This window comes from Mustela nivalis, assembly GCF_964662115.1.
Source record: "Mustela nivalis genome assembly, chromosome: 6".
Taxonomy (NCBI): domain Eukaryota; kingdom Metazoa; phylum Chordata; class Mammalia; order Carnivora; family Mustelidae; genus Mustela; species Mustela nivalis.
The window spans coordinates 23638741-23663427 of NC_139025.1; positions in this window are offsets into that span (position 1 = coordinate 23638741).

Below are 24687 nucleotides of genomic sequence, written 5' to 3' on the forward strand. Positions count from 1 at the left end.
GAACACATAAGATTTGTATAATATATATTATACACATATAATATATGTACATATATTATGCTTTGAGAGGTATATGAACTCTTGATCTTGTGTAATTTCTATTGTCTCCAATATTAAGAAAGGAGGTTGGTGGTATGACCAGGTCACATGCTAATAAAGTCAAATCTGGATGTATCATAATGGATGAAACTTTTAGGTATAATATTGAACCAAAGATGTAAGACTCAAAACAGTACATTAGACATGATTTCAATTAGTACCAGTCTGTGGGATTGGGGATCATGCTGTAGCTAGATTTGTCAGGGTACTGACGATAGTACAGGAGTATGGGGGTATTTTGAGTTATGGGTCCTTGGATATTCGTTTGGTCACTGTGAAAATTTATCAAGTTATACTATCATGATATAGAGTTTTATGAATATTTCAATTTAATAAAGTGTCAAAATTATTTCATCTAGAGAATCAGATTTATACCTCTTACTCATAGAGGAACAGACATTTTATTTTACCTATTTTTTTTCAAACCTTTCTTTTATTTTTTTATTTTTTTTTCATAAAATTTTTTATTTTTTATAAACATATATTTTTATCCCCAGGGGTACAGGTCTGTGAATCACCAGGTTTACACACTTCACAGCACTCACCAAAGCACATACCCTCCCCAATGTCCATAATCCCACCCCCTCTCCCAAACCCCCTCCCCCCAGCAACCCTCAGTTTGTTTTGTGATGTTACCTATTTTGAAAGGTACAGAAAATTTCATTTTATGAAAAGACTACTTCAATAAGAAATAAGTGAAGAAAGTATGATTTAGCACCAAACTACTAAAAATTCCTAATCTTCAAATTTTTCCTGCACTTGCTTATTAATACCCTGCCAGCTTTTGGAGATATAGCAGTAATTAAAAGGGAATCCTGCCTACAAGGAGCTTGCAGTCTAGTGAAGAGTAGAAGCACAAACACCAAGGGAAATTAATACTTTCAATATGATAAGTACTTTAATAGAAGTATATGGCACAAAGTGAAATTAGAAGTCTAAGGAGGAAAACATGGACATGCATACAAATAAGCTTCAGAGGCATTTCAAAAGAGCTGATTTAGCTAGCTAAATAGATAAAGAGTACTTTAGACATCCTACAGGTATCCTATATGTATCAGGTGATAGATACATAAATACAATCCCCCAAATACATTACTCTCCACATTTACTCAATTGAACTCAAGATGTGATGCTAATGAACTCTTCTAAAGGCCAGAAAAAAAAAGAAAATAAAAAAAGTATGTGCTTTCTCAGTGTCCCAGCTGAAGGCGCCCAGAAGAAGGACATGACTGATAGAAGAGGGTAAAAGAAAAAAAAAAAAAAAAAAGTAGAGGGTAAAAGAAACAGCGCCAAGGAAGGTATTTTAAAGGCAATTAACTCAGTAGAGAATATACTGAGGGTTGCCGGAGCAAAGATGGGGAGGATGGGTTAAATGGGTGATGGGCATTAAAGAGGGTACTTGTGATGAGTACTGGGTGTTATATGTAAGTATATGAATCACTAAATTCTACTTCAGAAACTAATATTATATAATATGTTAACTAACTAGAATTTAAATAAAAAAATTTGAAACAAGAAAAAAATAGTAAGTAATTAATTTCTACCTTAATAGAAATGTAATGTGGCACATATGGAAAGAATATCAAGGAATGGGCTAGGGGAGCAGCAGGGGAACTGCTCTTCAAAGAGCTATTCCTCCTCTTAATTATAGTTGACTTAGGAAGCTGCTAGCATTTGGACCAATGGCATCATCAGTATATAGGTATTTTGGTTCACCATCCATATGTATATAAATAAAACAAGCTAAGGCACTTGCGATGACTGAGATAACAGGAATCCTAGAGCATAGTCCTTGTAATACCTTATCAACCTTGACTATTGGCCAAATTAGGATCAGAGTGACTCATTAGTGGGTTTCAGAAATAGCTTCAAAATTATTTCTCCTTTTCTAGGTAAAACACGGATAAAACATGTGAATACTTGTGGTGAAGGGAAGAAAAAAAATTAATAGCAAACAAACAAGTGAAAGAGTGTTTCAAAAATACTATGTGTCCTTCCAGGACTTCAGTAAGTGAATACACGTTTAAATAAACTCCCTAAACAATGATCATTCAAAGTAAGAGTTTCATTGGAAGTCCATTTGGGCTAAAAATTTGGCTGGGTGATTAGAAAGGCACCTCTAGTAAGAGTGTTTTAATTAGTCTTAAATTGCATCATACTGCAAATTTATTATCCCCTCATAAATGAATTTACTTGTTTACATAATGAAGTCAAACCATTTGTGATGGCATACGAAGATCTTCATCATCTGGATCCTGATTATCTTTCCAGCCTCTGTGCTCTCTATCCTCCTCACTTAGACAGTATGTTTCCACTGCAGTGGCCCCCTAGAAAGTCCCAAATTAACTGCCTTGTCATACTCCCACATCTTTAAATAAACTCTTTGCTTTACCAGAAGTGACCATCTCATCAGAGATAATACATCCCAACACCTCAGGATGCCTAACACAATGAAAGCATTCCATAAACATTTGTGAAATGGAAAAATGAGAGCATTAGATTTTATTTATGAGTTTAAAGGCATTATTCAAGGTTATTGAAAGATGCTTAATTTAAATAATCCCTGAACTTGCAGTGATGATTACCTCCTCCACCGTCTTGAATCTTCATCAGACACAGCTCATTTATTCTCACTGGGTGCCTAATAAGAGAATTTTCCAGAAAGGAGAGCCTGAGGTGAAATGTAGTAGTTCTTGCTAACAATTTTGAGATAGAGTCTATATCTGGGATGAAGTAGAAGTACATATTTTTATTTCCCTAATTTGGAGCTTGAAGTTGCAAAATTCTATCTATGCTTATTATCTATTCTACTATCCCTGCTGATTTGTAAAATTGTCTTGACTATAACAATACTAATAGGTTGTGATTATTAAGGGTTTAAGGTGTGGACACCAGCATATACTATATCATTTAATTTTCAAAAATGCCATCAGGGTTCGAATAGATGCACACTTTACAGATGAGGAATTTGAGGCAAGGGATTTTAGATATATTGCCCAAGGACACACAGCTGATAAGAAATGAAGTCAGGATTTTAAAACATGAGGAGTCGGAAATCCTTGTTCTTAGTTATCGTGCTATAATGTTTCTATGATTCTACTGTACTAATATGTATCCTTTACTATGTTCTAGGCTTAGAACTCAGTAATTTGTACTAAATGACCTCATCTGAAGTTTACTAGAATTTTGCTTACTATATAAATGCCAAAAACTAACTCAGATAGATGAAGACCCTTGTCCTAAGGCATGAAATTATTTAGTTAATTGTAAAAGTTAAGTTCCAGATCCAATTATTCTAATTTAGAAAACACAAGAAATGGCATTATTATGCTTTGGAAGAAAAAAAAACAAGTGATTTAATAAATGCCATCTAATAGGACAATAACATGAAATACAAATAAAATAACAAAAAGATAAAGATGGAGATGATAAGACAACCCAAGGAGTTATGGTCATGGACAGAGACCCTGATGATTTCTATGTATTGCTCTCTAATCAGGTGCAAAGGATTAGAGCTTTACGACAAATTATGTGCAGATACAACTGTAAATTTCACATACTTTCAACCAATTACAATGAATTTCAGAAAAAAATCTTATATGTCGCCTTCTCTCCTCCAAGAGAGAGGAGAGAAATATTTGTATTTATGTATCTATTTCATACATAAAACATGTCTGTTCTCTTTCTCCTCAACTTTGGTTATATTTTCTCTTACCACAGACAGTGGTTATTGAAAACACTATATGAGAATACAGAATTATGACTCAAAACAACATCTAGCTAGTGGCGTTGCCAAGATAGGCGGCAGATCTTCTAACTCAGGTCTTCCATTGAATGACTATATGTGCAATTTAATATTTAACACCTCATCCTCAGAACCCAGGCAAAAATACTGACTCTATGGAAAAGAATTCACAGTCATAGAAAAAAAGGGAACTGAGAATAATTGCAATATACAGCACAATTGTTTTGTTTGTTTGTTTTTGTTTTTGTTTTTGTTTTTTAGGTTGCAAAAGATTCTTTTTTTAATATTTTTCTTTTTTTTAAATAAAATTTATTTTTTTTCAGTGTTCCAAGATTCATTGTTTATGCACCACACCCAGTGCTCTATGCAATAAATGTCTTCCATAATATCCACCACCAGGTTCACCCAACCCCCCAACCCTCTCCCCTCCAAAACCCTCAGTTTGTTTCTCAGAGTCCATAGTCTCTCATGGTTTGTCTCCCTCTCCGATTTCCCCCAATTCACTTTTCCTCCCCATCTCCCAATGTCCTCCATATTATTCCTTATGCTCCACAAATAAGTGAAACCATATGATAATTGACTCTCTCTGCTTGACTTATTTCACTCAGCATAATCTCCTCCAGTCCCGTCCCTGTTGATTTAGAAGTAGGGTGTTCATCCTTTCTGATGGAGGCATAGTACTCCATTGTATATATGGACCATATTTTCTTTATACAGGACAACTCTCATAATGTGAATACGAACCCTTGTGAGCCCACAAGAATAAATTAATAATTTAGCCCAAAGAAATGAAGAAAGACCTCAGCAGTGGAGTTTTCATCTGTGCCTTCCTGGAAGTTTGGGGTGGCACACCTGCAACTGATGAGTCTGGCTACTTAGCTTTTAAAGAGGTGATTTTCCTTGTAATTTTTTGTCTCATTTTAAACTTAATGCAGCTTTACTATTATCCATAATTTGTATGTATTTTATTTGGGGTATAAAATTATCCACATCTTTGAGTAAAATTAAAAGACTAGGACAAAGTGCCCTGTTCTATCTGCCCTGTTCTGCTTGAGGATCAGAGCCTCTGGTGTAAGTTTGCACTTTGCTAAGTGGAGGCCTGTATTAGGGAGGGGGAGGCTCAGATGCACATGGCTTAGAGTGTGCAGAGTTCCGGGGGCACCAAAAGGTAATGAGAGCTTGTATGTTTTGTGAATGGTGGGGCGACTAGAAAGGTGGAGTGCAGAGCAAGCAAACAGTGAATTCCACCAGAAGTGTGAGTTGTTTCTGGCTTTCTGGGGAATGGATAAAATAATAATAATTAAGCATTTCTGTCTGGAGATGTCATCAGGAGTTTTTAATGTAAGTTGTTTTCTCAGATAGTTTTCACAGCAGGTTGCCTTTTTGTTTGGGGATCGCTTTCCTTATTAGAAAGGGGAAGGTGGACCTAAACTACCCTTCCAAGAATATCCTCAATTTCCTCTACTCATTCAAAAAGCTACAGAAAAGCAGAAAGTGACTCCTGAAATTCCTTTTTATGAAATATTGCTCTCTAAACACTCCTGGAGTATGAAAGGAAGTTGTTGAGAGAGGAACTTTATTATTGATATCACTATTGTTTTTAAAAATGTAATGATTATTTTAAGTTTCTTATTACAGGCATTCTTTTCTGAAAGAAAACTCTTCTATCTGCCATTGGAAACCAATATTTATATTCTCTTGCTTTTAAATGATTTTTTTAAATCCTTGAAAATTCAAAATGTCTTGATCTGCTTCTGCAAAAATGAAATTTTCACTCAACAGATGTCTGTTCACTTAAGTATTATTTGATTGGCCCTTTATTTTATGAGATAAGTTGACCTGCTGCTTTCCCTTTCCCTGGGAAACAAATACTGCCGCCTCACCCAGACATACACTGTGGGTCTTCAGCTTATTCTGTTCATTTGAAGTCATTGCTCTTATGTATTACAAGCTGTAATTGCTTTTAGCAATATAATGCCTTACCTCACTAACATAATCATAATGCAGTTACTAAATATTTTTTACATGGCAGTATCTGTCGTTGGGTAACTATTATGCTGGATATTATTATAATTCTCTCTTTGTACCATTGTAGTTTGAAGATGTATAGAATAGAACTGGCTTCTATCTGCTGAGCAATTAAATGAAATATTATAAACAAGATAGCCTATCAGTAAAGCCTGACTATTTGCTTGCTGAATTAAGGTTCAGCAGAGAAGCAGCAGCAGCCCAGAGTGCCCTAGGTAGGAAAGGACACATTTCATCTAAAATAATGTAGGCAGCATGCTTCTTGTATGAGGTCTCGATTTTCACTTCCTCAGTTAGTAGAAGGTGATAATAGGGCAGGCAATCCAGCAAGGTCTGACTGCACAAGGCAAAGAAGGATATCAAAACATCCCTCACGTTAGCTCACATTCAGAAATTCTGCTCATCGAATAGAAGGATAATAAAAACTGGCATTTAGATTATGACTTTCATCCCAAGATCTCAGCCCTTGTAAAAATCATTTCTCCCTTTTCTATGCAATTATCATCACTGGGGTAGGAGCCAGTTGCCTTTAAAGAGCCCAGTCACCTGTCCAAATATCCTTACATCATCATCCGAACAACAATGCATAGGAGTATAACATAATCAACACATTGAGATTGTCCCAAGATGAAAGGCTATTTTCCAGTCTTCTTTTTATAAGGCTTGTGCTGACTGGAATGATCATGAGATCTACTCTCACCTTTTAAGTCATCATGGTTCAGGATTGGTCATCAGGGTCAGAGACCTCAAAAATTTATCATGCAACGATGTTAGCACGTTCCTGTACCACACGTCCTTGAGATGAGCTTCATGTTTTTCTGCCTTAAATAGACTCATCCAAATAAATGTCTCTCATTCTGAATGCTTATAACAGTTACATAAGTTTCTTATTTCTTTATTCATTGTCACGTGCTTTATTTATTTTAGTTTTATCTCCCTTTAAGGATAAAAGTATTTGGGATGCCTGGGTGGCTCCCTGGGTTAAGCATCTGCCTTCCGTTCGTTCAGGTAATGGTCCCTGGGTTCTGGGTTTGAGCCCCGAGTCTGGCTTCTTGCTCAGTGGGGACTCTGCCTCTCCCACTTCCCTGGCTTGTGTACTCTCACTCTCCCTCCCTCTCTGTTAAATAAATGTATAAAATATTTTAAAAAAAGAAGATGAGTATTTGACATATAAGATTGAAATATCAGATTGCCTCAACTCCATGCTGCACAGAACTCAGTTTAGAGTTTAGTAGGTTTAAAAAAAAAAAGTATTTATTTATTTGAGAGAGATAGAGAGAACAAGCACAAATGGGGAGGAGAGGGTCACAAGGAGAAGGACCTGGGGCTTGATCCCAGGACCCTGAGATCATGAGCTGAGCCAAAGGCAGCCATTTAACTGACTGAGCCACCCAAGTGCTCCAATAGATTTTTCAACTGATAATCAACAATTAGTAAATTAGATGCCTTGAGGAAGAGTTCTATACCAGCCCGCTTTCTTATTCCTATGAAATATTTGATTCTATTTATTCATTTCAAGGTACAGTACAGGAGGGTTATTTTAAAAAAGATATGTTTCCTTGTATGTGGTAGACTCTTTAAAACTGCAGGATGCTTACATTTAGGACTTCCAGATAATAATTGTTTATTACAAATCATAGTTGCTTTATGACTGGGTGGGTGGACTGTATTCAGTCCTGTATTCCAAATTCATTCATTTTAGGATTGAAGCCAAATGTATTTGTAAAATCAAGAGTATTAAAATTAGATACATTTGTAAAGTTAGAGAATCATCTATAGCAAAAGAATATTCTTTTTATGTCAGTCATTTTGCTATCTTGGAATTGAACCTAATTTTTGTCAAATAGGTATGACCCTAGCTTTTATATCTAGGCTATCATTGATGGGAGGAAAGAGAGAGAGGGTGAATCATTAACAACATTTGTTAAATTTGAAGCAAATTATTGTTGTCACCTTGGACCAAAATATAAACAACCCTTTGGAAAAAAAGGTAAGTGCTCCCTAAATTATTTAAATCTGTACCATAATTAATATACAGCACCATTGATTTAATTAAATGAAGCTGCCTCCATACCAGGGAAGGCCCAACGTTAATTAGCACCATAGCCTTAAGCATTTCAAATACAAGAGAAAGTAATTTTGTGGTAAATGCTTGTTTACTATAATTTCAAAGTCATTACCTATGTGAGTAATTTCTTATCATTAGTACCTCTATAGCTATATTTCACTTGGATGTATCACTTATTAAATATTATCTTTCCTAAGGGTGGTGCTAATTCTACAAATATTCCTGATCAATATAACCTTAGAGCTTCATGGATAATTGACAGAACTCTCTAAATTCAACAACCCTGAGGGATGAAAAGGATTCTGCTGCCCACCCTGCTCTTTTTAATCTCTTAACATTTACTGATCACCTACTAAGTGTACGGTGACACTAAGAACACAAAAGACAACCTAAGTGTGAGAGCTAAGAATCATCTGCCATTCTTCTTAATTTGCCTACATCCAAGAAATAACCACTAACTGCTAATTCTACCTCCTAAAGCCTCTTCTTCCAGGCACAAATGGAGAAGATTTGTAGAACAGAGTTTTCTAAAGCTATGGTCTTTCTCTACCTTTGATATTCCATCCACTTGAACTGCTATTGTTTTCTGACCAACCTCCCTCAGATCTGATGTTAGCTCTCCACACAGCCTTCAGGAGGAATTTTTGTTAACACCAGCCTGTGAGACTACCCCTTCTTAATCACTCCAATGACTGCTTATCTTATGTCAGATCAAGTCCAAACTCTGTAATATGGAACCTAGTGGTCCTACAAGTGAAAATGAATCTGTGGCACATCCACGCTTATGGATTACACATTTACAATAGCTAATTGAAATAGTTAGTTATTTGTGACCTCTTACGCTTTTCTCTGCGTTTTCTCAGCCATATACTTTTGGAAAACTTATAATATGTCATTCATGTTTCTAATCTTGCTCTTGACTAAAAGTGCATACTTGTCCACGCTGGGTCTGGCTGATCAGATGATGAGCACTTTTAGAAGGGGACATGTGCCAGATCTATCCTTATGTCTGTAGTGTCTACTGTATCACCAACTCATCACATGGTTTTAAAGAAATGTTTTGTCCATACAGTTAAGAAAAAAATTATCTATTTGAGACATGTAATAATAATAACAACCTATAGTTATACACTATCTAAATGCTAGGAACTTTGCATATCTTATTTCATATAATTTTCTAAATCACCATGATATGTTTTTCTTACATGAAACCTACCCAGAAAATTAAAGCTCAGATGGTTTCAGGGATATAACTGTGTTTTATTTTGAGTTTTATTTTTTTTTTTAAGATTTTTTTCATTTATTTGAGAGACCACATGTGTGTGCAAGAGAGAGGAGTGCACATGACTGGGGGTGGGGGCAGAGAGAGAGGGAGAAGCAAATTCCCCACTGAACAGGCATTCCGATGTGGGGCTCAATCCCAGGACTCTGAGATCACAACCTGAGCCAACGGTAAATACCTAATGGACTGAACCACCTAGGCACCCCAACCATTTATTTTAGAGTAGAAGTTTGCACTCAGGCAGTTAGTGCTCTAAAGTTAACCCTCTTAATCACTATCCTATAGAAAGTGATAAACTGCACTATATAAAAGCCTGGGCTGTTACTGAGATGCTACACAAAAATACACTCAATATTCACAGGGTCAAAGCAACACTACAGTCTAGAGGTCCAAGTGAAATATCATGAGAGTCAAGGCTTGAGTCGGGGTTTCTCCTCTGCGTCAGGTTTTCCCTTAATTCTCCCAGCTGACTCCATTTATCCCTCCCCATAGAGTGTTAACTTAATTTTATAGCTCCATTGTGGATATTCTCATAAATAGAAAACTTTTGAGTATTTTCTTTTTATACCTTTTAACACAATCTCTGTATTTAATCTCTTAAGATACAAATGGCTTGATCTTCAAAGATGCTGAAAAATGTGGTGACTTTGACCTCACTCTGACAGTCCACATTGTTTTTTGGAGAAAATTAACCAGATAAACATATGTTCTCATAAAATCAGTTGCTGACATATCACATCTCATAGTGACCTGTCAAAAGGAAGAGCTACCATAAATCCAAGCATCTGTGAAATGTAAATTTAGAGGGCATAAAAACCCCATGTGATAATACAAAGCAGAATCTGGTTAGAGAAATATAGGGAAGGTGGAAAGGATTTATGCACTAACCATAAACCTGAATACATTAAATATAAAGTACCTGATTAAAGTATCTGTTCCTCTCTCTTTTGTTTATTTTATAGTACATTTTCTAAAAAGAAGTACAAGGCAATGAACTATGTTTATATAGAGATTGGAAGGGCCTTCATATCTTCCTTACATTTAGGGAATGAAAAACCAAAATGTACTTTTTCTATTGGGTCCAGGAAAACATCAACTCCTTTCTTCTTTCTGCCAAGACTAAATGTATTCTTTGCCATTAAAATATACTGGAGAAAAACTTTATAGTTACCTATATCCCAGTGTTAATAGGTGGGTATTTTATCACTCTGATGGGTGTTTGCCTTTCTAGGTTACTTTTTTAGCTAAGTATGAGAATGTATTCCCAGGGTCTAGTTTTTCCAAATATATTATTCCAGGAAAATTACTTTCAAAATGAGTTATGCCTTATTGTCAAATCCAATATTCAGTTATTCATTTTCTTACTGAAATTCTATAACCTTCTGAATTGTTGCCTGATTGATCAATTGATTGAGAGATTATATTTTATTTTGGTGCTCCTGTATTTTTGCTAACTTCCTTTATAATTTCTTCCTGTGATTCTGTTCTTCAACTTATACTTGTTAAATGTTAGGGCTGCTCAGGCTTCTTTTCTCATCCCTTTTATCATTCTATGTACTTTCTTTAGATGATGTCACCTAGGTGTATGCCTTCTATCACTACCTGTGTTATCAATGACACTAAATTATAAATTCCCATCCCTGACTCATCTCTTGGATTGTAGATCCATATGCCTCCTGAAATCACTAGTTATTGCTCTGTCAATGTTCCCAATGGAATCACTGAGTAACAAACGATCCCTCTCCCCTGATTCCTTCACACCCTCCAGTGTGCCCTGACCCAGTAGGTGACCCATGACTCATCTCTCTCCAGCTTTAAAAAAAAAAGCTAGTCTCTTGGCTAAAATTAACAAGTCAGGAAATAACAGGTGTTGGTGAGGATGTGGAGAAAGGGGAACTCTCCTACACTCTTGGTGGGGATTTAAGCTGGTACAGCCACTCTGGAAAACACTATGGAGGTTCCTCAAAAAGTTGGAAATAGAGCTACCCTATGGCCCAGCAATTGCACTACTGGATATTTACCTGAAAGATACAAAAGTAATGATCTGAACAGGCATGTGCACACCAATGTTTATCTCAGCAATGTCCACAACAATCAAACTATGGAAAGAGCTTAGATCTCCGTCAACAAATGAATGGATAAAGAAGATGTGAAATATTATGCAGCCATCATAAAATAAAATCTTGCCATTTGGAACAATGTGGATGGGACTAGAGGGTATTATGCTAAGTGAAATAAGCCAATTAGAGAAAACTAATTATCATATGATATCACTGATGCGAGGAATTTGAGAAATAAGCCAGAGGATCATAAGGGAAGGGAAGGAAGATGAAACAAAATGAAAGAAGAGAGGGGGGCAAACCATAAGAGACTCTCCATCTCAGGAAACAAACCAAAGGTTGCAGAAGTGGAGGGGCATGGGACGGTCGGGGAGCCAGGGTAATGGATGGGGAGGGTATGTGCTATGGTGAGTTCTGTGAATTGTTTAAGACTGATGAATCACAGACCTGTACCCCTGAAACAGAAAAAATACATTATATGTTAGTTTAAAAAAAAAAAGGGAAAACAAAAGCTATTCTGTAGCTTATGTGTTCAAACTTTATGTTGAATTCCCCCAACATTTGGAGCTTTCTCAGAGAAGCAGAACCAAGCTGTGTTTCAGGTCCATGTTGGAGTTTGGAAACACATGGAGGACACAGACTTCTCTCTGATAAAACACACAAGTGCTCCAGGGCACATGGGTGGCTCAGTTGGTTAAGCAACTGCCTTCAGCTCAGGTCATGATTCTGGAGTCCTGGGATCAAGTCCTACATCAGGCTCCCAGCTCCAAGGGGAGTCTGCTTCTCCCTCTGACCCTCTCCCCTCTCATGCTCTCTCTCACTGTCTCTCTCTCAAAGAAATAAATAAAATCTTTAAAACAAAACAAAACAAAACAAAAACACACACACACAAGTAAGTGGTCCAAACTTCCAATGACTTGGCCTCTGTGTGGAGGCTGCCAAAATCAACTTGGCAGCCCTTCTGACCGAATGACCCTAGAGGAAGTTCAGGGGAGTCACCGAACAACAATTCTTGCAGTGCCAAGAGATGATTACTTTCAAGGCAAATGGGAGGACATTCTTGGGTTCATAGTTGCATTTTACTGTAGTATCTACATGTATTTAACTGGAAGTATATAGGTCGCTGGAACACCATAGAAACAGAAAGTTTGACAAAGACGGGAAGAGAGAATCAACCTGCCATTCTCTAGGAAATCTGCCTACACAGCTGGCACCATGGGGATTTCTTGCGTGCATTTTTGAATGTGTTCCAAGGCTTCAAAATGGGATTTCCGGAATCTAAAATGCCGGGTGCCTATAAACCATTTTGTTTGTCAGAGTTTAACAGCCTCCCTCTGTGTGAAGGCAAGGGAAAGGGAAAGAGCTCCTCTGAACTTGATAGCTCATTTTGAGTTGGCTCCCTTTATTATGGCCTTGCCCTTTCTGAAACACCTGCCCTGACAACTCTATAGCCCCTAATATGCAGAAGAAATGCTACAGATTTATAATATGCCATCCTTCCGTAGAGCTCCGGGGACTAGAAGGCAAGCAGCAGGTGAATAGAATAAATGAATTTTCTAGGATCCCAGATTTGCTTGTTTGTTCTCAAATATAAAAATAACTTTTTTTTTTTTTTTTAATGGCTCTTTCTCTGCAGTACAGAAGTCCCAATTCCTTCCTGGATCTGCTGTGGATCATTTAATGTTCTCTATTGAAGCCCACTCTGTGTTAAATACCATATCTAAGCAGAACTAAAAGTTTGTTTTTATTCCTTTGAATTAAAATCCAGATTTATAAATTATTTACTGATCAAGGATGATATTTACAAAGTTTAATGAGAGATTTTGTTATGCAAATAGTAGTGTCCTATTAAATTGATTAATTATCTAATATTTAAAAGATTTCACTATGATCTGCCTTACACCAGATTCTATTATTCTCCCTCAGCCCCAAAATAAAAGCTAAAAGCAAGACAATACAAAAAGCATTTTAATACAGTCAATATAAAATCTCACAGAAGGCCACTAACTACTTCACTAATGCCACTAACTACTCAACAGGTAGGCCATGCTGGGAATTTCTGGGGAATTTTTAAGTATAGAAGTCCTGTCTGCCTATTTAGGATGACACAGGCATTGTCGAGCCCAATTATCCCAGGCGTTCCAACATGTCATTTAATTTTGCATTTTGATAAAAGTATGGTTCTCCTGCCATTGGTGTTTCACTACTGTGTTCAGACTGAGGATGAGGGTTTAAATTCCACTGTCTTCTTTTTTCAAGAGTTGTTTTATTAAAGACTTTTCTTCTATTACCACTCCTAAACACTTGTCTGTAAGTATTTTATCCACCACCCATTCAGCTATACTCCTCTCTTGCTGGGGTGGGGAAAGAAAAAACCCAAAATATGATATTTAATTAGTTCTGCATTCCTTCCAGTGTTATTCCTAACTTAAAATACCATAAAAAGTAATTTCTTGTCAGAATGCATTTTTATTGAATTTCCTCCTGTGCTTAACTTCAGTGGCAATGTGTAGGCTCAGAGTCTTGCTTCAATGTCTACTCACTGGCACACATTATTCGTATCGCATTTCAGGAAACCATCAGTGGAGCTCTCTTGCTTCCTTCGATTAGAGAATCAAATCTGTGAGCCAGATCTTAAGTTCTCAGGCTATACAAATAGATGTGTGCATTCCTGGTCAGTGAAATGTACATTTCTTGTATCAGATGCTCTCCTCATTTCATTCTTTCACTTTGGTTTTAAAGAAGTTCAGGAAATTGTGTTTCTAGAGGATAACCTTCATAGGGCTTTGATGATATGTTGCTTTGAAATAAAGACCTTTATAGACTGTTCATAAACATCTGATTCTCCATAATTACTACCAGAGAAGGGAAAACAAGATTCTGTTTATATAGTAGATGAAATAAATATTAAGTGCTTCGAAGGCTGATATCAAATTGTTTACAATTCATCAACCAGAACATTCACATATTATGTCAAGAGATCAATTCTGCTATTAAATAACACATTGAATCATATTTAAATGCATGTTATAAATCTCTCAAAATAATCTTCTAAAACTAGATTAGTAATAATACCACTAACTAATTGAAACCTAATAGGAGGAGTCTGTTTTCTGAGGCTCACTTATGTCTGAATTGTACTAGTCAGCCCTTTTCTTTTCTTTTTTTTTTTAAATATACTTAGCAGTGAGTATAAAAAGCACAACATCTACCTCTTGTCAAAGACTATTGTAATTCTTTCTATTATGATTATTTGAGAATAAGAATATACAGTATATTGAAACAGGTGTTTTGATTATCTAACATTATAAATGCTTAATTTAATTAATGGGATATTTCAGTAAACTCCTACTCTTGTGATTCAGGAATCTGAGAATGTCCAAATATACTACAATACAGTGTAAAGCACAATTATGAAAGTAAGTAAAACCAGGAATATATACCTGAATTCATTAAGCAAATATGCCAAGTATATGCTATGACTTATGAACTAAGAGGAATCTGAATGAACCAAAAGCCAGGGTTCTTTCTGACCTCTAGAAATCAAAATAAATAAATACACACACATACACACACACACACACACAATCTATCTATCTATAACACATACATACACTATGTATATGCAGAATGCAGTATAATATAATGTATAATATATGTATGCTATACATATGTTATAAAATCACAAAGCAAGATATTATGGATGCCACACTTCAAAGAAATTAAGAGAGCTAGTATGCAGTCTCTCAAGGAAGTCTTCTCTGACAGTGGCTGTGAAGGACCATAGCATTTGGTCAGGCAGAGAGAAAAAGGAAAACAACCTTCAACTGGAGGAATTTATATGCAAGAGAATGAAGACGGGGCTGAGGCTTGCACTTGGATGTCACAAGACCAGAATAGAGAATTCAGTGGCAAGACCCTGAGTTCTATACTCTCTAGTCAGATTACAAAACTCTAATGTTGCATCACAATCAGATATAAAAATAAGTATAAGATTCCATAAACACTTCTTTACAGTCAGGACTGTTATAGTCTATAATTTGAAAGATCAGAAGACAAAACAATAAAAATACCTTAGCCAGCTATGCCAGCTGCAGGGTCTTGACTTGAAAACTCCAAAATATGTACTTAAAATATTTACCTCCCTCCCAAACCCCCTCCCCCCAGCAACCCTCAGGGAGAAGGGGGTGGGATTATGGACATTGGGGAGGGTATGTGCTTTGGTGAGTGTTGTGAAGTGTGTAAACCTGGTGATTCACAGACCTGTACCCCTGGGGATAAAAATATATGCTTATAAAAAATAAAAAAATAAAAAAAATATTTACCTCCCTCTCTACTCCACTGATAAGCCCCCTTTTACTCCCAGTTCATTCCTGGTCTGCCCATCCTAATTATTTAGGAAATTGAATTACTGATGCAGCATTTTATAAAGGAGTTCAATGGCTTCTTTAGGGGCTCAGAATCACTGGTGCCCTAAATTAGTTTGGGAAACTTTAAAAAGGAATGTGAAAGCCCTAAGAGAATCATCTCAGCCTCAAACCTCAGCCTCGTCAGGGTTGCTTAGTAGCTTTCAGATTTGGAGCTGAGTCTCCAGGGATTCTGATTCATGAATCCAGTATGACGCCTAGGAACCCACTTAAAATCAAAATGAGGGAGAGTCTACCTTTTTAACCACAGCACCCTTTGTTTGATCATTCTTTGTGCTCTAGAGCTGATTTACCAAAAGCAAGTGTGTTTTCATTGCTGAGTTGGAAATGACTTGAGACATCTCCTAGGAATAGGAACATGTTAAAAAGATCCCCCTAATGAGTTGAAGTTCATTGAAAGTGTGGTAGCAATGTCTTGCTTGACCACGCAGTGACTGGTACATGAGCAACTAGCTATCAAAGCATCAAATGAATGATTGTAATAATGATTCATATTTTTCCACATCAATATTTTAATGACACTAAAAATTAAGGAAGGTTGCTTGGTCTCTCCACACACCAGAACTCTTCTAGGTGCAACTCCTAATGGCATCTTTCCAGGATAAGGTTTAATTATTTGATAATCATATGTTTTGCACTGTCATACCATGCATAATGAGATTGTTTGTCTAGATTCACTTTTTAAGAAAAGTGGAATAATATTATGAGAAGAAAATCAATAATTTGCAGATCTCATAGTGTTTGATGAGAACATCATTTCGCAGTGAAAACTTCTGGGTACATTGCATTCACTGAATTTGTCTTTAGTATGGATCCTTTCATTTTAAGAAAAGTTGCTTCTTTTGATTGAAGGCTTACCCATTTTCACTGCATTCATAGCATTTATCTCCGATATGAATCCTCTGATGTTGCAAGGGAGAAATTCTTGGTGAGGGATTCCCCACATTCATTATTTCCATGGAACTTTGCCTACATAGATGCTCTGATGTTTAATTTGACATGAGGTGTGTTTAATGTGCTTTTTCCCCATGTGTCTCACATATGTGGGATTTCTTTCTTGTAGCAACTGTCTGCTTTGTAATAGGAATTGATCTGACTCTAAAATTGATCTCATGTTTCCAAGGATTTCTTTCTTCTGGGGAATTGCAATTTGCTCCAACTCTACAAGCAATGTGTTCATCCCCAGAATTCTCCTAACCTGGAGAGTTTACCAGGTGAATATTTCTCCTAATGCTCACTTCCCAGAAGTGTCTGACTTTGATAATGGTTTTTCTGTTTCAAATATTTTCTCATTATGGAACGGAGTGATTGCATTTAAATTGCAACTGAGAGCTGAAGATGTAGATACCAAATTTAGGTGCCAGCACAAAATACAAATATTCAAAGCGAATGTCATATTGATAGCTTCAAATTTATTAATGCCTCTCAATCATATGTGAAATATGTAAAATATGTCTCAGAAATAATTTTGTGTATCATATTTTCTTGAAGAAAACTGTTTTGGAGTCTCTCTCCCTCCACAAGAAGGTGAGTATAGAGGTATCGGCTATCTTAACATAAACCAGGTGAGGGAACCTTCAGTATCAGTACTAGGAAATTTAATATATGACTCCTGCACTTGAGGCAATATAGGGTATCTTAATTATTGCATGGGGCTAGATACTCTAACAATGACTTTAACTGCAACTGAAAGTACACTTAATATTTTACCAGAGAATGAACAGAACAAGTGGGAGCCCTTGGAGTTTTCATCCAAGAAATAGCAAGAATACCCCTACTGAGGTAAAATTCCAAAGAAATAGTAAGGAAAGAAAATTGAATTGTGTATTCATTAGCCTCTTAACATTGACCATGATCAGCATACATGTTCTATGAATTTTGCATACATCAGTTTTCATCATTTGTAAGAACCCTTTGTTCTGATTTGATGATCAAATTTATTGTCAGGGAAATGCACAAAGCCTGTGGAGTTGTCTCCCATGGGAGCTTCTTCCGGGGTGAAATCCACAGATTTTAATGGTATTGTTTCAGAACTTGCCAAATTGCTTCTCTTCTGTGCTAGGTCTTTTTTTTTTTTTTTTTTTTTTTTAAGATTTTATTTATTTATTTGACAGAGAGAGATCACAAGTAGGCATAGAGGCAGGCAGAGAGAGAGAGGAGGAAGCAGGCTCTCCGCCGAGCAGAGAGCCCGATGTGGGACTCGATCTCCAGAACTCGAGATCATGACCTGAGCCGAAGGCAGCGGCTTAACCCACTGAGCCACCCAGGTGCCCACTTCTGTGCTAGGTCTTAAGGATTTTCTTTTAGAGAAGAAAATCCCAAGACATCCAAGAGGAAAAAAAAAAAATCCAAATTGTTTTGCTGTCCTTTTATCTTTGAAAATGCAAGGTAAATGTTATGCTTATGGATTCTAGACTGCCTGAAATGGATGCCTTAATTGCCTCTGTGAAGACTGCACTTTGGGCTGATTCAGTTTTGGGAAGGGTTTGAAGGCAGTGTGCATAATGGGTTCTCATTTCTATCTGCAACCCATCTCCACCAAATCAAGTGGCAACATCCACCCAAATGTTACTTCGTTTTGGACTTGAGAGACAACTTTTTAAAACATGTAACTGAAACATAGGAAATAAGCTATAAAATTTTTTAACCATAAAGAAACTTTCAATAGACACCTTTCCAATCATGTTACTATGGATGTACAGATTCTCTTCTCAGGAAAGACCCACAAAACCTTGTAGTGTGTTATTGAATAAGAATGAGAGTTAATCACAGTCTGTTAATTCTTTCTGTTTCCACTGAGCAAAGAAGGGATAAGTACATGTTCTATCAGAGGATTTTCAGATTTAGTGTCCATTTTCCCATTTCTTTCTTTCCCTTCATAGGCAAAGTTGGATTCTCAAAAGGCTCTCCTTCAGAGAATCCTAACTAGAGTTCTGTGAATATATAGATAGAGATATGTTACAAGGAATTGTTTCACATGATTATAAAGGTTGGCAAGTCTCAACTTGCAGTATGTGATGGTAGCTAAAGACCAAGTTAAGTCAAAGTTTTAATTTTAGTCCAAATGCTGGAAGAATGAAGAATTTCCTCTTGCTCTAGAAGTTCTGTCTCTTGATTCATTCAGGACTTCAACTGATTTGACATTGTCCATCCACATTATGAGGGTTATCTATTTTGTCCAAATTCATGGGTTTAAATTTTTATCTCATCCCAAAACACCTCCAAGCCATCACACTTACAGAGATGGAAGATCATCATTAGAAAACACATAAGTCAACAGAATGCATGGCAAAATTTGAGTAGGAAAACCAAAATTTCATGCACAGGATCTGTGGTTGTTACTAATTTTGTTCATTTTTTGTTTTGTTTTTTAAGGAGAAATTCTAATTGAATGGTTAAAAAAATTCTTTCAGCTCAAAAATTTGAATAATAACAAATTCAGTTACTATAAATAATTTTGCAAATTATCCAAAATGCTTCCTTTCTTTTTTCACCCACATTCTACCTTTTGGATAAAGTAGGTGTTATCCAGAATTCACCTTATCCTTACTGTCTGTCCCGTCTTATAAATGAGGAATTGACTTTTAAAATCATAATCAATCAATTTTGCTATTGAGGACTTTTTTATGTTATCTATGGATTTCAATTATGCATTCTTGAGTTTCTCATTATCATAAATAATCAGTGATTTTTATAATCTATAGGGAGTACAGAAAATGTTGGAATTTCAGAAATTACTTTAAAAACCAGAGAAAAAATTTTATCTAGTGATTCAAGTATGTTAGGTAGTGAATCTGATATTTATAAGGCTGGATGATTGACAAAAAAAGAAAAAGCTCTTGCACTTTCCATTTCCAGCAATATTCATTCATTTTCCGTACAAAATGTTTTTTGAATCATATTAGTATTGCAATAGGATATTAGATGGCCTAAAGGAGACAATTTTGATTTATACCTAAGTACGCACTTTGACTAATGTGTCCTTTTGGAACAGTTGAGTAAATCTTGAAAATAATAGATACTAATGTAGAAGAGCCCATAAACCATTTTTTTTTTCTTATTTTCTTGGAAGCTTCTCTATGCTGAATAAATCTTAAAAGTGATGGAATTTTTAGCCTGTTGTCCCTTAACTGATGGAATTTCCAGGTTGTGTCCATTAACTGTTATTTTATATTTAATTATTATTTTTCAAAGCTCACAACATTCATTTTTATAGGATAGGAATAGTTACTGATTTTGTCAGTATGTCAAGATAAAACAACAATAATACAACCGATCTAGCATTTCCTAATAAATAAAACATCTAAAGCCTAAAACTAAGTTGTAAATGATTCCTCTGAAAATAAATTTTGATTATTTTTCTAGGTTTGTAGGTAATATGCCCCAAATTAGATAACCATTTAGGGGGGCAAAAACATGATTTATTGATGTCACAAAATATATGAAGTATTAAATAATTAGAAACTCACATACAAAAAGAAACATTTCAAAGTCTCCTAAAAATTGTTTTCAAATATTAGCAGAAATCAATGGAATGGATAATAAAACAATATAGAAAATTCACAAACCTCACAGTTCATTCTTTATTTTTTATTTTTTATTTTTTAAATTAATAAATCCTAGAGGCACCTGGGTGGCTTAGTTGGTTAAGCATCTGCTTTCAACTCAGGTCATGATCCCAGGGCTCTGGGATGGAACCCCATGAAGCCCTGTTTTGGGTTCCCTGCTCAGTGGGGAGTCTGCTTCACACAACTTCTTCTGTCCTCCCCCGCTCCTTGCACTCTGCTTAGACTCACTTGCTCTCTTTATCTCTCTCATACTCTCACTCTTGCTCTCTCTCAAATAAATAAAAATAAAATCTTTCAAAGACATGAAAATAAATAAATAAACCCTAGCAGACTGATTAGAGAAAAGAAAGAAAGAAATAAAGAGAAAGAAAAAAAATATCAGGAGTAAAAGAAGAAACATCATTATGGTATCTGATGGCATTAAAAAGAAGAATAAATGAATATTATGTGTCAATTCATTCCAATCAATTCAATAATTCTAGTGAAAAAAAAAAAAAGCATTTTTAAAGCATAGGTTACCGAAACAAACACAAGACAAAATACATAATCTGAATAGCCTCAATATATTTAAAAAAATGATTGATGATCAGTGACCTTCTGATATGAAAACACTCCGGGTTCAGATGGTTTTATTTGTGAATTCTGTCAAACATTTAAGGGTAAGATAATGTCTATTAAAAAGTAGAGAAAGAGACCCTTCATGGTTCATTTCTTTAGCTAACATAATCACTACACCAAAACCTGACCGACTTGCAAATACAGATCATAAGCCTGGATGCACGACCCTTTAAAAAAAAAAAATTAGACTACAATAAATTTCTGTTCTTTTAAAATAATGTTGAGAAAGTGATCTGTCTTCTTTTGATGAAGGTCCATCAAGGTCTTGTTCTGAATCCAAGTAATTGTGAACTTCTATAACTAATTAGCAGCCTTTCAAATCATAATGGATTAGCATGGAATTAATCTGTACTGACTCAATCATTTCTCCTGATGGTGCCTCTTTGAATGTGTTTCTTTTATTTCCTTGCTTACCCAACACTTCACCCTTCTACACTAAAATGGCATGATAAAAATCAGTTAGAACTTCCCAAATTTCAAAATCCAAGGAAGATAAGAAATGCTCTTAATTTTAACCAGACACGATTCTGAAACATAATGGGCCTCTTATTTTCCAGTTGAAGTCATAATCATCTTTTTTGTTTTTCTGTCTAAAATTTAGGTTGATCTCCATGGATTTAAATCAATGTTCAGGTTGACTAAAAATGAGGGCAATTCATATTTAAATGATCTTTTGTAAGTGATAGTTAGCAAGGAAGCTCACTCTCTAGAGACGTTGGGACTCACATTTCTTCTAGTACAGAACAAAAATAATGAGAATTATATTTCTTAATTTGCTATGTATTATTTCTCTTTGGGTCAAATAAGCAGAAATGTTTGATTAGGAAAGAAATATTTATAGACTTCTATTTTGACAAGAATTAACAATTGCTATCTTTGTTGTGGAGTTAGAAATTCTCAGAAGACTTGGAGAACACTCTGGCACTGTCTTCACACGGTGTACATATGCATACAGATGAATTGAAATGCAAATACGTTCAGGCATCCGGAGGTCCATCCACGGAAGAGTCCAGAACCACAAATTAAGATATACTACTCTAGGGCTTTCTTTCTACATTTTAAAACATAATTCATATAGGATTTTAAAAATAAATAAATAGGAAAAACAAAGGCTATGTTTTTAAGAAATACTATGATTCCATGACTTAAAGACAACTTCTCAGTCGGATTAGGAAATAATTAGAAAAATAAACCTAGAGAAATAACATCTTGACAGTAGATTTAGCCCAAACCAAGTTTGCTGTGTGACCTTGGATGAGGTCTGTTTCTGTATTGTTAGTTCAGAAAATAGCAATGACAGCTCTCACACAAGGGTATTATAAGAAATGAGTGACGAAATTGTCCTGAAATGAAATTCTCACTGTGACTGGCACATTGACTGTTTTCATAAATATTCATCGAACCCACATAATGCAGATTGCAGGCTTGGGTCATAACTGTCAACAATTCTCCAGAAGAACCACCTTTCAGTTCCCTCAAGCAACTTCTCTCAGAGGTGCTGATGCACTGTGTCACTGAAACAAAAGTTGCAAAAGTGTAAACAAACCAGGGCCCTTGGAAATTTAAGACACCCTGTAGATTTATTTAGTCGATTTCAGACCCTACCCACAACCAAAGCTTAAAATTCTTCAGTCGCATAATGAAAGCATTTGGGATCAGGAATACATGGTCTTAAGTAGATAGCTTCCGTAGACCTGGAATTCAATTAATCAAAAAGAACAATATTCTCTAAGTGTTTTCACCAAAGTTTGTTACCATTCTAAGCTAGGTCACAGGAATGCAAGATAGAAAGCATACTAGACGATGAAGCTGAATACTTAGTGACATCACGGTCAGAGGCCTAAGACTATCCAAAATCTTTCCTGTCCAGCCAATCATCCCTTCAGGGTTTCTGATGGTTTTGTTTGTTTGTTTGTTTGTTTGTTTTTTAAGATTTTATTTATTTATTTAACAGATAGAGATATCACAAGTAGGCAGAGAGGCAGGCAGAGAGAGAGTAGAGGAAGCAGGCTCCCTGCGCGGGGCTCTATCCCAGGACCCTGGGATCATGACCTGAGCCGAGGAAGAGGCTTTAACCCACTGAGCCATCTAGGCACCCCTGGGGCTTCTGATGTTTTAAGGAATGTAAATTAAGAGAATAATGACAAGATGGGAACCTGTGATTTTCATAGTTACTTATTGTAGAGCTCAGATGAAAAGGTTTGTTAACACTAAGACTAAGAATGGCCAGTGGGGTCTCATACTTAGCTCTTACCCCTGGTCCAGTGCTTAGCTTTTCCTTTTGTCGTTATCAACATATAGTGAAGCCTAGACTAAGGGTCACTACCTAAGGTTACCACTTAAATCCCCTCACCTTCATAATCACATGGAAGCAACAGGAAAAAAAAAAAAAAAAACGATTCTGAGTCCTATGTCCTGCTGCTGCATGGAACGCAAGAGAAAGTGAGAAAGAGTAGAGACTACTTCCCTGATGATAATCATCCTATTCAAACAGGCCAAGTTCTGGCCAATCACAATATCAAGAATTCCTCTTTTGTTTGTGACCCTGAACATGTGAAGAGGTATTTAGCAGAGGTGGTATAAGTTCCTTTGTGAAGGGAGAAAAGGTTGAAATATCACACCTCCTAACACAGATATACTCTACATTCATTCATTCATTTTACAGGTACTTAGGTGGCAGGTCACTGTTTCGAGTCCCAGAGAGGTTTCCATGAACAAGACAAACACACACGATGACATCATCCAAATTACATCTTTGTGGAGATGTGGGGGCAACAGACATATCACATAAAAAGATATTTTAGAGAGTAATGGTTGCTTTAAATAAATAGAAGTGGTTTTTTTTTTAAAGATTTTATTTATTTATTTGACAGACAGAGATCACAAGTAGGCAGAGAGGCAGGCAGAGAGAGAGGAGGAAGCAGGCTCCCTGCTGAGCAGAGAGCCCCATGTGGGACTCAATCCCAGGACCCTGAGATCATGACCCGAGCCGAAGGCAGCGGCTTAACCCACTGAGCCACCCAGGCGCCCAGAAGCGTCTTTTGTCAAAAAGTAAGGGAAGAAGAACACATGACTTAAAGTCAAAAGACCTCAGGTCTTCAAATACCCATCATCCATAGTTCATGGAGGCTCCTTTTGATTCTCATCTGTGAAATGGAAAAATCAAAATCATTCAAAAGCATAAGACCCCTAAGAAACAAATGTAAGTGATAGTTAATACCAGTTCCATTCTTCCTTTTTTTCCAGTCACTGCTCTAAACATGTTACATGTCATACTAATTTTAATTCTTAGAACAATTCTAGGAATTGAATGTCACTGCTATATTTCTTACCAATGATAAAACTGAGGCAAAGAGATGTGAGATAACATGCCCAAGAGCCCACATGGAGAAGGGGAGCTGTCAGAAATGAACCTAGGATTACCTTCTGTGAAAGCTGAGCGTATGAGTATACTCCATTTGTTTTCATTTTATTATTTTTTTAATCTTTAAAGCAATATAAGATAATTGTTGAAATTGTTGTGGTTGATTAACTTTTTTGTGGCAGTTATTTTTTTTTCCTTCCAGGTAGAAAATATCCAAGTGGGGATCTATGAGGTCTTAGGGTAGAGTTATGATTCATTTTTCCCACCCAAGGACCTTTTATCTAGTAGATTTGACAGTTGGTCCTTAGGTATATGAAAGTATTTTTTTTTAAGATTTTATTTATTTATTTGACAGACAGAGGTCACAAGTAGGCAAGAGAGACAGGCAGGGAGAGAGAGGAGGAAGCAGGCTCCCTGCAGAGCAGAGA